We start from the raw sequence: 12,569 nt of genomic DNA on the forward strand, positions 1-12,569 counted from the left end.
TGAAGCTGCTTGCCCTGTTAAGCATTTCTAATGCTTTCCAGATTTTTAATGTTTCATAATGCTGTTGCTATTTGAGAATTATGAAATTAGTAAGTTGATTCTACCAGCAATTTCCAGGTCAGTCTGCATGGCTTCACAAAATTTGACCAGGCGTCATGAGCCACATGTGCAGCACTTAGACAAATACCACGACAATAAAATGAAGTTATATCATTTCCCCACATAACTCTCCTTTTGGAACACTGCTGGGGACCTTAAATCCTTAAACCTGTTGTAGAATATATTCAGGATTGAAGGAAACAGATATTTAGCAGTACAGGGAAGAAAGAGTAGGAAATCTATGTTTATTTACTCCCATATTTGACCTAAGGGGCTGCAGGAAGATTAACTACATCCTGGGTGACATGTATTAAATGCAACCCAAAACCACACTCCTCAACCCTCCTATATTCAGGAGGCCCTCCTAATCCTGTCACTCTGCTCCAGCCAGTCTCTTGACCTCTGCCCATGCCTGTTCCAGCTGGCCCACTCCCTTATTTCCCCTGAAAACCAAACAGCTGAAGATGGCAGAAATCTGTAAAAAAAAAGAAAAGAAAATGCTGGAAACACTCAGCAGGTCGGGCAACTTTAGTGACCAAGGCAGTTCTTTTCTTTCCCACCCGCCAGTAAAGTCTTGATTATCACTTCCAGCATACCAGCCCTCAAGAAACGGAATCAAATCCACTGTGCAAGATGATGCTTTTATGCTCCTAATAAAGTACCTTTGACCATCCCTGATAAGCTTTAATTGTGCAATTAGAATTCTGAGTACCACGCATCAAAGTTGCTGGTGAACGCAGCAGGCCAGGCAGCATCTCTAGGAAGAGGTGCAGTCGACGTTCAGGCCGAGAACCTTCGTCAGGACTAACTGAAGGAAGAGTGAGTAAGGGATTTGAAAGTTGGAGGGGGAGGGGGAGATCCAAAATGATAGGAGAAGACAAGAGGGGGAGGGATGGAGCCAAGAGCTGGACAGGTGATAGGCAAAAGGGATACGAGAGGATCATGGGACAGGAGGTCCAGGAAGAAAGACAAGGCGGGGGGGGACCCAGAGGATGGGCAAGGGGTATATTCAGAGGGACAGAGGGAGAAAAAGGAGAGTGAGAGAAAGAATGTGTGTATAAAAGTAAGTAACAGATGGGGAATTCTGAGTACGTCTATGTTAAAGAGGGTTTGAGGAAAATAAAAGAGGAAGAAACTCTCTCCTTTGTCTGTATAAAAACATCTGGGAGAAATGTTCAGATCAAGATACTTGATAAAACAGCGTATTTGTGAATTCAAATACCACGATGACCTAATCTGAATGTCAATTTCAGTCACTTGATACAAGCTTGGCAATGAAGCAAGGTTCTGCCTCTGCTAGCACACAATTAACAGGCACTTTGGCTGTCGCTCGCTACATGACATGTTTGCCTCTCATTCAGAAGTCTGTGTGTTTGGCCCTACTAATTCTTACGGAATGCTGCTCTATTGGAGGTGGTAATTTTCACAGGAGATACTGTCAGGAATCCATGATTCTATTTTGAGAAAAAATGGGAAAGGGCACTTTGATATCCTGTGAGCTAATTATTTTATAACCAATATTACTGAAACAAAATTGTCTGATTCTAATCTAAACAAAGGGGGTTCTGCAGATGCTGGAAATCTTCAACAACACACACGAAATGCTGGAGGAACTCAGCATGTCAGACAGCATCTATGGAGGGGAATAGAGTCAATGTTTCAGCCCAAATGTTACTGCTTATTACCCTCTGTAGGTGCTGCCTGCCTTGCTGAGTTGTTCCGGCATCTTCGTGTAATTCTAATCTAATTTTGGTTTGTGGATCTTGCTAAATATAAAAGATCCACAGCATTTTTCTACATTGTGAAAACTTGGGGAAAAAATGGGTAAAGTCCCGTAAAGTGAAACACTATTCAGAAGTCCTTTTTAAAATTAATTTTGTCCCACATATAAAACTTTATAAGAAGCCCCAATCCCTTTAAAAAATTAATTTCATCCCATATACAATTTGGAACATTGTAAGAAACTTTCTCAATACTGTGACTCTACAATCTCCTCTAAAAGAACTGTCTTATCCTTTCCACAGATGCTGCCTGAACTGCTGAATCTCTCCAGTACTTTGTATGTGTGTTAAAGATAAAGAGCCAAGATCAAGGCAAACGAGAACCAAGTTATTTTTCATGTAGTCACTGCTACCTTTAACTGGTCCAGCCTGTCTGAGATTCAATTCAGTTCTTAATAACCCAGTGAGCTAGTCACCTGTAGAGGGTATAAAGGCCTCTACACCCTTCTCATCAACAGATGGGAATTACATACAGCCCCTCCAAGGTTGCCGACATCCTGAGAAGAAAATATTATGAGATTAATTGGGTTAGACATCCCCCAATTTACTGTCCCATGATAATATCCCCTTATTTGGTGCTGGACACCACACAAGTACAAAATAACTAACTTTCTCACCGAGGTTGTCTTATTTCAGTATCCTAGCTTCAGGATTCCTCTGGTCTGGCCAGCCCCACTTGTGAAAGCTTCTCTTGTCTTGCCTTCCTATTTTCCCAGCAAGCAGGCTCTGCTCCGAAGTTAGTAGCTGACTGCAAGTTACAATGGAGAATATAAACAACCAGCCCTGTGGGGATAGTGGTAGAACAGTCAGAAACCTACAAAGCATAAAGTCTGTCTATCCAGAGAAAAGAAAAATTAGCTTCAGGCGAAACAGGATTACGATGGTTTGTTTTTATGGATCCAGTTAGAATTGTGGGAGGTTTACTTACTATTTTATTCATAGTTTTTGGTGCTTCATGATAGAAAGTTACAATGGTTCTGATCATTGTGGTTATTTCCACATAGCAGGTTGACAATTAAAAGTAGAAACCACAATGTTGCCCAGCATGGAGACTGCCCAACAATAAACAGTGGGCAAACGGCCCAGAGCTGCTTGACGTAGGTTAGCAGGTATGAAGGAAAGGGAGGACTATGGAATTTATAGATCAAAGTTCGAACATTGAATTCAGCTCTATGGGCCAGCTCATCAAAGGATTGTGAAACTTGTCCTTTAACTCGTACCTCACTACTCTAACCTTGTCAGGGTAAGGCTTACATAAATGCTCCCCACCTCTCCAAGATCATGAAACAAAGCCTAAACACAAAATAATCTGCAGATGCTGTGATCAAAGCAACACTCTCAGTACACTGGATGAACTCAGCAGGTCGGGCAGCATCAGTTAGAAACGATGAGTAGACGTTTCGGGCCGGAACCCTTCGTCAGGACTGAAGAGTGAAAGATGGGGAAGGATTTGAAGAATGCTTGTAGCTTCAGTTGAAAGACCAGTAATTTGAAAGACAAAGGGGTGGGGGAGGGGAAGCATTGACGTCATAGCCCTGAAAACAATGGGTGGTAGAAGAAGGAGGCGGAACCATGAGGGAGCTGGGGGAGGGGTAGAGTGAAATAGGGATAGAGGAAGGGAGGGGGAGGGAATTACCGGAAGTTGGAGAATTCTATGTTCATACCTAGGGGCTGGAGACTACCTAGACGGTATATATGAGGTGTTGCTCCTCCAACCTGAGTTTAGCCTCATCATGGCAGTAGAGGAGGCCATGTATGGACATATCTGAATGGGAATGGGAAGCAGAGTTGAAGTGGGTGGCTGCCAGGAGATCCTGTCTGTTGCGGCGGACGGAGTGGAGGTGCTCGATGAAGTGGTCCCCCAATCTGCATCGAGTTTCACGATGTAGAGGAGGCCACACCGGGACCACCGGATGCAATAGATGACCCCAACAGACTCACAAGTGAAGGACTGTTTGGGGTCCTAAATGGTGGCAAGAGAGGAGGTGTAGGGACAGGTGTAGCACTTACGCTTACAGGGATAAGTGCCGGGTGGGAGATCAGTGGGGATGGACGTGCGGATAAGGGAGTCGCAGAGGGACCGATCCCTGTGGAAAGCATGAAACATGAAACATGAAATCCATGAAACAAATCACTTGTGTTTCCATCATCACAATTCAGTATCTTTTCCTTCTCATTCAGAGGAATATAGGACTAGGCAAGAACGTGTTAGGGTGTGTGATCATTCTTGAAGTTGTCAAATGTTGGAGCAGCCTCTAGGAGCCAAATGGACAATTAATGTTTCTTCCTTCCCTCCCATCTCCATTCATCCCACTGCAGAGGAGTTATCTTCCTCATGAAGTATTTCAGTTCCAATTTCTACCACCAGAGCTTAAAGAAAACCAGGGAAACTATCTAATTCCTTTTAAAGGGGATATTCAAATTGGTGAAATGGAAAAATGTAAAGAAAATGTCACACAGCTTGGAAACAGTCTACACAAGCCATCAAACATCCATCTCCACTCGTCTTATTTTCACTCTTCCATCCCCAAGACTGACAATTTGCAAAAGAAGACAAGCTTTGCAAATAAAAATATAATACTAAGAACATGAGAATCAGAATCAGGTTTAATATCACCTGTATATATCGTGAAATTTGTTAACTTAGTGGCAGCAGTACAATGCAATACACGATACTATAAAAAAAAGTAAAACAATTACAATAAGTGTATATATATATGGCATCCGTTAGTCTTGCGAGACCATGAATCTTGCTTGGCACCAGTGTCATCGCAAAGCACTGTGTGAGTAAGTGCCTTGCTCAAGGACACAACATGCTGCCTTGGCTGGGGCTCGATCTCACGACCTTCAGATCGCTAGTCAAATGCCTTAACCACTTGGCCACGTGCCTGCACACTGGGTATAAACTCCAGTCCCCGATTATAATTATGGATTATATATGTGTGTGTGTGTGTATATATATATATATATATATATATAATATGTGTGTGTACCTCTTTCCTGATGGTAACAATGTGAAGAGGGCATGTCCTGAGTGATGGGAGTCCTTAATAATGGACACTGCCTTTCTGAGACCACTCCTTGAAGATGTGTTGGATACTATGAAGGCTAGTACCCAAGATGGAGTTGACTAATTTTTCAATTTTCAGTAGCTTCTTTCGATCCTGCGCAGCAGTCCCCCTCCTCCATACCAGACAGTGATGCAGCCTGTCAAATGCTTTCCACGGAATATCTGTAGAAGTTTTTGAGTGTCTTAGGTAACAAACCAAATCTCCTCAAACTCCTAATGAGATATAGCCACTGTCTTGCTTTCTTTTTAGCTGCATTGATATGCTGGGGTCAGGTTAGATCCTCAGACATCTGGACACCCAGGAACTTGAAATTGCTCACTCTCTCCACTTTTGATCCCTCTGTGAGGATTGGTTCGTGATTCCTGGTCCTACCTTTTCTGAAGTCCACAATCAGCTCTCTGGTCTTACTGACACTGAGTGCAAGGTTGGTGCTGCGACACCACTCAACTAACTGGTATATCTCGCAAAGAGCTGCAAAACTCCTACCTACACTAGGAGGAATTTACATTAACAAATTACCCTGAGCATTGCCGAGTGGGAGGAAATGAGAACATTCAGGAGAAAGTCACATGGCCGCAAGGAGAATGTACAGACTCTACATGGACTGCACTGAAGGTCAGGATCAAACCTAGGAAAGCACCAGCACTAACTGCTGTGCCATCCACAGATCTGGCAGGCTGATTGGCCATCTCTAATTTGCCCCAATGTGTAGAATCTGGGAGGAGTTGGTAGGAGTGTAGGAAGACTAAAATTGGCTTAGTGTAGGATCAGTGTAGCGGAGTGCTTGATCAGTGCACACTCCGAATGAGAGAGAACTCCAGTTCTCCTCCTTGTATTAGCTCCATGGGTTCCATTACTTCACCAGGCAGGAGAGGAGGGGACTGGATTAATATCCCAGCCAAAAGATGATCTTGTGATGGTACAGTCTTCCCTCCATGGTGCATTGGAGCATCAGCCTAGATTTTTTTTGTGTGGTTAAGTCCTTAGAATTAGAGCTGAACTGCAACCTTTTAAATTAGAATTGAGTTCAAAATGTGCCACAGGGGAGAAAATTCACCCCAGCTTAGTCTGAGGCACCTATTAGGATCTGATGAATGATCTCAGCCTGAAACATCGACTGTCCATTTCCCTCCAAGGTTTCTGCCTGACCTGTTGAGTTTCTCCAGCACTTTGTGTGTTTCTCAGGACTGGTGTCAATCACATTCGAACCATTGCTTGAAACTACTCCATACTGTGACCTGAAGGAATTACTCTAGGAATTAAGGCTGATTTATACTTGTGCGTATGGGCTACGCAGTAGCCTATGCCGTAGGCCTGATTTATACTTTTGCGTAGCCCTACGCCGTAGTGAGCATGTGTAGATGTGTCTGCGTCGCCCTGCAATTCACCGCCAAAACGTTAGTTGGTGGTGGGGTTTCTATGCCACAGTGTTGAGTTTCTTCGTGAGAGACATGGACGAGGAAATGCATTTCAAATATTTTTGGATGTCGGCAGGTAGATTTGACGATTTAGATTTACGATTTCGCCTCCAACCGTTTATTTCGCATCAGTGTACAGACATGGCGGAGAAAAGCAACTGGAAATGCGTAGGAGGAAATGCGACGCTACCAAGCGGACCAATCACAGTTGTTGTGGTCTGCGTCACTGCGACACATGAGTTACATTTTTGGGGAGGTGCACGTCCCCCTACAGCGTAGTGTACGCGGTACCTGGGGCGTACATTTGACGCAGAAGCATAAATTGGGCTTTATACTCGCCCTTGTAGGAATTATTCCCCGAGTTTGGCACATCTGTTTATTTGACTTCAGGGCTCATTCTTTTAAAACGTAGATCTGTCAGCACCAGGAAGATCTAGATATGGGATTTACAGCCACAGGCCAGATATCTGAGGTCACCCATGCCAACTGGAACATAAACATGCCCAAAACTATCAAACTGTTTCTGGCCCGTCAGCTATAGAAGGTGATCTGATTTGTTCTCCTTCATCACTCCTCATCTTAATTTCTCTCGCTCCCGCTTTCTCTTTTCTGCATTTATCTTTTACTCTCTGCAGCCTACATGATAATTCACAAAGCTGCAATGTCACAGAAGGATTATGGTATGGATGGCGGCCATTAATCCCATAGAGTTATAGAGTCATACAGCACGGAAGCAAGCCCTTCAATCCAGCTAGTCCCTGCTGGCCAAGAATCCTGATCCAAGCTAGTCCCATTTGCCTATAACCTTCTCATCCTTTCCTATCCATGTACCTGTTGAACTGGCTTTTAAAAGTTGTTATTGCACCATCCTCAACAACTTCATCTGGTAGCTCATTCCACGTGCATACATGCCACTCTCTGGATAAAAACAAAATTGTTGTCCTCAAGTTCCCATTAAATCTTTCCCCTCTCACCTTAAACCTATGCCTTCTAGTTCTTGATTCCCAAACCCTGAGAAAAAGACTGAGCACATTCACACTATCTATGCCCCTCATGACTTTATACACCTCTGTAAGTTTTATAGGGTTTACGCTGTTCAACTCAACCCAATTCACTGCCATTGTCCTAGGACCATACCATCCTTTTTCCTCTCCATCTGCCTTTTGAACTCTACAACTGGATCTGCCTCCACCACCCATCCTCACCAATGTACCTTCAATTCTATTCATTTCAAATGCAAGTTCAAGTTTATTGTCACTCAACCATACATGCCTATACAGCAAAATAAAACATCATTCCTCTGGGCTCAAGGTGGAAAACATAATACGTATAATCGCCCACAGCACATACTGGCACCACAGGTTGTGAAGAGACTTTTGGTGCATTGGCCTTAATAAATCAAAGTATTGAGTACAAGAATTGGGATGTTATGGTGAAGTTGTGTAAGACTAATTTGGAGTATTGAGTGCAGTTCTGGTCACCTACCTACAGGAAAGATATAAATAAGATTGAAAGAATGCAAAGAAAATTTACAAGGATGTTGCCAGGTCTTGAGGGCCTGTGTTCTAAGGAAAAGTTCAGTGGTTAGGGCTTTATTCCTTGGGACGTAGAAGAATGTTTGGGGAGGGGGGATTTGATAGAGGGATACAAAATTATGAGGGGTACAGAGAGGGTAAATGCAAGCAGCTTTCTCCACTGAGGTTGACTGAGGCTAGAACTAGAGGTCATGGGTTAAGAATGAAAGGTGACACATTTCAGGGGAACATGAAGGGGAACTCCTTCACTCAGAAGGTGGTGAGTGTGAACTGCCAGCGGAAGTGGTAGATGTGAGTTCAATTTCAACATTTAAGGGAAACTTTGGTAAGTACATAGTTGGGAGATGTATTGGGGGCTATGGCTGGATGCAGGTCGATGGGACTAGGCAGATTAGTGCTAATCTACTGTTTCTGTGCTGTAGTCTTCTATGACTCTACACTGTTACAATCCAGCACATATAATCACAAAATATCAGCCCAAGTGCCTGAGGTGGCATGGCCTGATGATTGACAGGATAACATAGAGTGAGAGGTGAATTTATATGTAAGACAGTATAATGTTACAGGTATTAGTATAATAAATATGTGAAAGAGTGGCATAAAATATGAAAATTGACTAGTACGGGATGAGAGTATGCCTGTGAGTTGTGGAGTGTGAAGTTACCGCATTATTGCAATAATGCATTACTACATCATTACATTTGGTGCACTTTGTCACCTTAACTCCATGTACCCTGGTCATTGACTATTGAACTAATGTGAACAGTCTATCTCTGTGTTAAATCTGAACCCATTTGTGATTTTAAATTACTCTGTCATGTGTCCTTGCAAATGCTTTTTTCACAATTCTATTCATAAAGCTGAAGTCCCTCATTCCTAGAATCATACTAGTAAATCTCTAAGGTATTGACATCCCTCTTAAAATATGATGCCAGGAACTGAACACAATACTCCAGTTCTGGCCAAACATATGATTTAAAATGGTTCATTATTATTTCCTTACTCTTACATTATCTGCATCTAATGGGAGATTTATAAAATCCATCATGCTTTTTTTAACTGAGTTCTGTGTGTGTGTGTGTGTGTGTGTGTGTGTGTGTGTTGCGTCTGTGTGTGCGCGTGTACGGGCGTGTGACCTGTTACTTGCAGTGTGTATGCGTAAATATCCCCTAAATATCTTTTTCCTTTACCTTTTTGGAACAGTGTCTTGAGTTTATTTCATCTATCCTTGTTCCTCTTCCACTTCATTTTTCTTTTATGTTAAATGTCTTCTGCCAGGTGTCTACCCATTCCACCAGCCTATCTGTTTCCAGTAGAAGTCAATTACAGTTCGCAATGCTTCTAAGTTCAATGCTGTCTGAAAATTTGGAAATTGTGCTATGTACCTTTAAGTCTAAGTCATCAACCTCCATTAAAAAAATACAGTGCTCCTAATACTGACCCTTCCAGCCCAAAAGCAACAGATCACCTCTGGCTAAATTCCTATCCAACTTCTTTTGTTCCCTAGGATTATTTTTGATTACTTATTTATTCAGATCTTTATTATCTGCTTTATGGGAGTCTAAATACACTACATCAATAATATTTCCCTTATCAGCCTTCTCTATTACCTTATCAAAAACTCTATCAAATGATGTAAGCATAGTTAGATATTAAAAAAGTCTGTGCCAGTGTACCTTAGTTGATCCACACTTGAGAAGTTATACCTGGAATTTCAATGATCACTTTTGAACTGCTGTAGTAAAATACCATTGCAACCTATACACAATCATTTGTTCATTATGTACTGTGTCATATGACGTAGGTGATCATGGTCTTTCCATGACCATGATTGTTCTTGGCAAATTTTTCTACAGAAGTGGTTTGCTTTTGCCTTTTTCTGGGCAGTGTTTTTACAAGATGGGTGATGGCAGCTATTATCAATACTCTTCAGAGACTGTCTGCCCGGCGTCAGTGGTCGCATAACCAGGACTTGTGATATGCACCAGCTGCTCATACGACCATCCACCACCCAGTCCCATGACTCAACGTGACCCTGATCGAGGGGCTAAACAGATGCTGCACCTTGCCCAAGCGTGACCTGCAGGCCAGCAGAGGGAAGGAGCACCTTGCACTTCCTTTGGTAGAGACATATCTCCAACCCACCACCAACTGCACATGATAAGTTGGTTTATTATTGTCACATGCACTGAAGAATAGTGAAAAGAATATCTTGCATACGGTTCATACAGTACATGGCAGAATAAAGTATTATGGTTACAGAGAAAGTGCAGCGCAGGTAGACAATAAGGAATAAGGTCATAAGGAGGTTGTTTGTGAGGACAAGGGTCCATTTTAATGTAATAGGGATTACCTTACATATAATAGCAGGATGGAAGCTGTCCTTCAGCCTGGTGGCAAGTGCCTTCAGGCCTGAAATATAACACTGAACATCTTCATCAAGATGTTGTATGGATTCTTTACATCCACCTGAGAGAGCAAATGGACGGCTTTGTTTATAAACTCACCAACAACATTACAAGCATAGTTTCGTCACAAGGCCCTCATGGTAGAGCAGGCTGCAGAGCAGAAGCAACCAGGCCAGATCTGACATGTGGAAGTTTTCTGTAAAGTATAAGCAGTTTCAGAAGTCTAGCAGTAATTTGTGACATTGAAAAGATTACCTGACAGTCTGAAATGATAAGGGAAAGAAATGAACCCGATGTGGGCATTTTACGAGAAATGTAGTTGGGGAGATAATTGCAATTTTTATGAATTTGATGTACTTCTGCTTTGTCCCTCCTTGGTGTATGTGGTAGGTACTTGTGTCATATTTTATTGATGTCTGGTGTTAAAAGCTTGTTATCATCACGAAGTGCAATATATCATGTTAAAGATCTGTTTCATATAACTTATGAGTAAAGCATGTCATAAGCCAAGTCCAGAATACTGGGGAGGTTCAGTTCATGAGAATTCAAATCAAGTCTGTAAGATGCTGGTTTCTTTATTCTGAGTCAGCCTTCATGTCTCCTTATGTGCATGCGGGTAAGACATCAAGGCATGAGATCACTGGAAAGTGAAAAAAGGAACATAGGTATCCTTATTTAAATCTAACTTGTTAAATGAGTCTCCAATACTAGTTATACTCCTAAAACTTAGAAACATTAGGAGCAACACACATCAAAGTTGCTGGTGAAGGCAGCAGGCCAGGCAACATGGCCTGCTGCGTTCACCAGCAACTTTGATGTGTGTTGCTTGAATTCTCAGCATCTGCAGAATTCCTCGTGGAAACATTAGGAGATAATCTTTCCGTGTTAAATAGATCATGATGTGACTCTGACCTGAGGTTCTGATCCTATATGCTTTCCATACAAGAACCACCTGCTTTCACCACTCACAATCCTATCTGTCATTGAAACCTTCATTCACAATAGTGGCACAGCTTGTACAGCTGTTGTCTCACTGTTCCATTGAATTTAGTTCAGTTCTAACTTTCAGTGTGCCCGTGTGCAGCTGTACGTTCTCATGGTTAATCCAGCGCCTCCCATATTCTCCCAGTTGTGCTGCTGGGTTAATTGCCAATGTGCAGATCAAGTGTAGTGGTGAAATAGAATCTCAGATGAGTCAACGAGAATGTTGGTCCAATAAAACAGGATTGATGTAGAATTGTTGTGTGAAGGTATTCAGTGGTTGTCATAACCAGAGTGCCTACAGCCATTCATACTTCTGCACCGACGTGGAAAACTTCACTTACCTCTGCTCTGAACTGATTCTACAACCTACAGATTCACTTTCAGGGACTTTACAACTCATGTTCTCAGTATCAAGGTGCTTTTGCCCATAAAACTATCTCTGACTGCATGTTCTTTTCTTATTTTTTTACAGCATTCCTCTGTAAACTCTGGGAACTGTTTAGTGTGAAAATCCCAGGAGATCAGCAGTTTCTGAGATAATCAAACCACCCTTTCTGGCACCAACAATCATTACATGGTCAAAGTCACTGAGATCACATTTATTCCCCATTCAGATGTTTGGACTGAACCTCTTGGCCATGTCTGCAGGTTTTTATGCATTGAGTTGCTACCACACAATTGGCTGATTAAGTATTTGCATTAACGAGTACGTGTACAGGTATACCTAATAAAGTGGCCAGTGAGTGTATAATATTATATATGATACATTATAGCACCAGAATATATATTATACTACTGAAACCCACTGTGACTCTTATAAAACAAAAACTAATTGAGAAAATAGCTGGGATTCCCTTCATTCATTTGGGACACTATGCCACTCAATTGGGACAGGAGACAGTTGCCAAACAGTTTCTACTTAGCATCAGATGCGAACACTTGTGTGGCTGTTGGACACTACACCATGCTTAGAGCAAGTAGTTTTTTAAATAATGGCAGTTGTATGTGCTTGTGTTCAAAAAGCAGTAAATTTTGTTACTGATAGTCGGCAAGAAATAAACAGTAAGACAATTCAGAACTAACTGTTTTGCTCACTGCGGTTTCAAGCATTCAGGCTTGGAGATGCCAGATATGGTTGGGAATGAAAATGAAATGATTTCACTACTTCAACAAGTTAGGAACTACAAAGAATTTGAAGGTATTGATAATCATCTTGAATGTTACAATAAAAATGAAGATTCGGAGGATGCAGTTTTCGATAGCATTGTATGAA

General features: G+C 42.0%; 1 protein-coding gene across 1 annotated transcript in view; it reads left to right on the forward strand.

Moving 5' to 3' along the window:
• The window catches only part of adamtsl5 (ADAMTS like 5), a 139,538-nt gene that overhangs the window by 62,620 nt on the left and 64,349 nt on the right, over positions 1–12,569 (forward strand). The gene's annotated exons all lie outside the window — the stretch shown is intronic.

Source organism: Mobula birostris, chromosome 26, assembly GCF_030028105.1.
Source record: "Mobula birostris isolate sMobBir1 chromosome 26, sMobBir1.hap1, whole genome shotgun sequence".
Classification (NCBI taxonomy): domain Eukaryota; kingdom Metazoa; phylum Chordata; class Chondrichthyes; order Myliobatiformes; family Myliobatidae; genus Mobula; species Mobula birostris.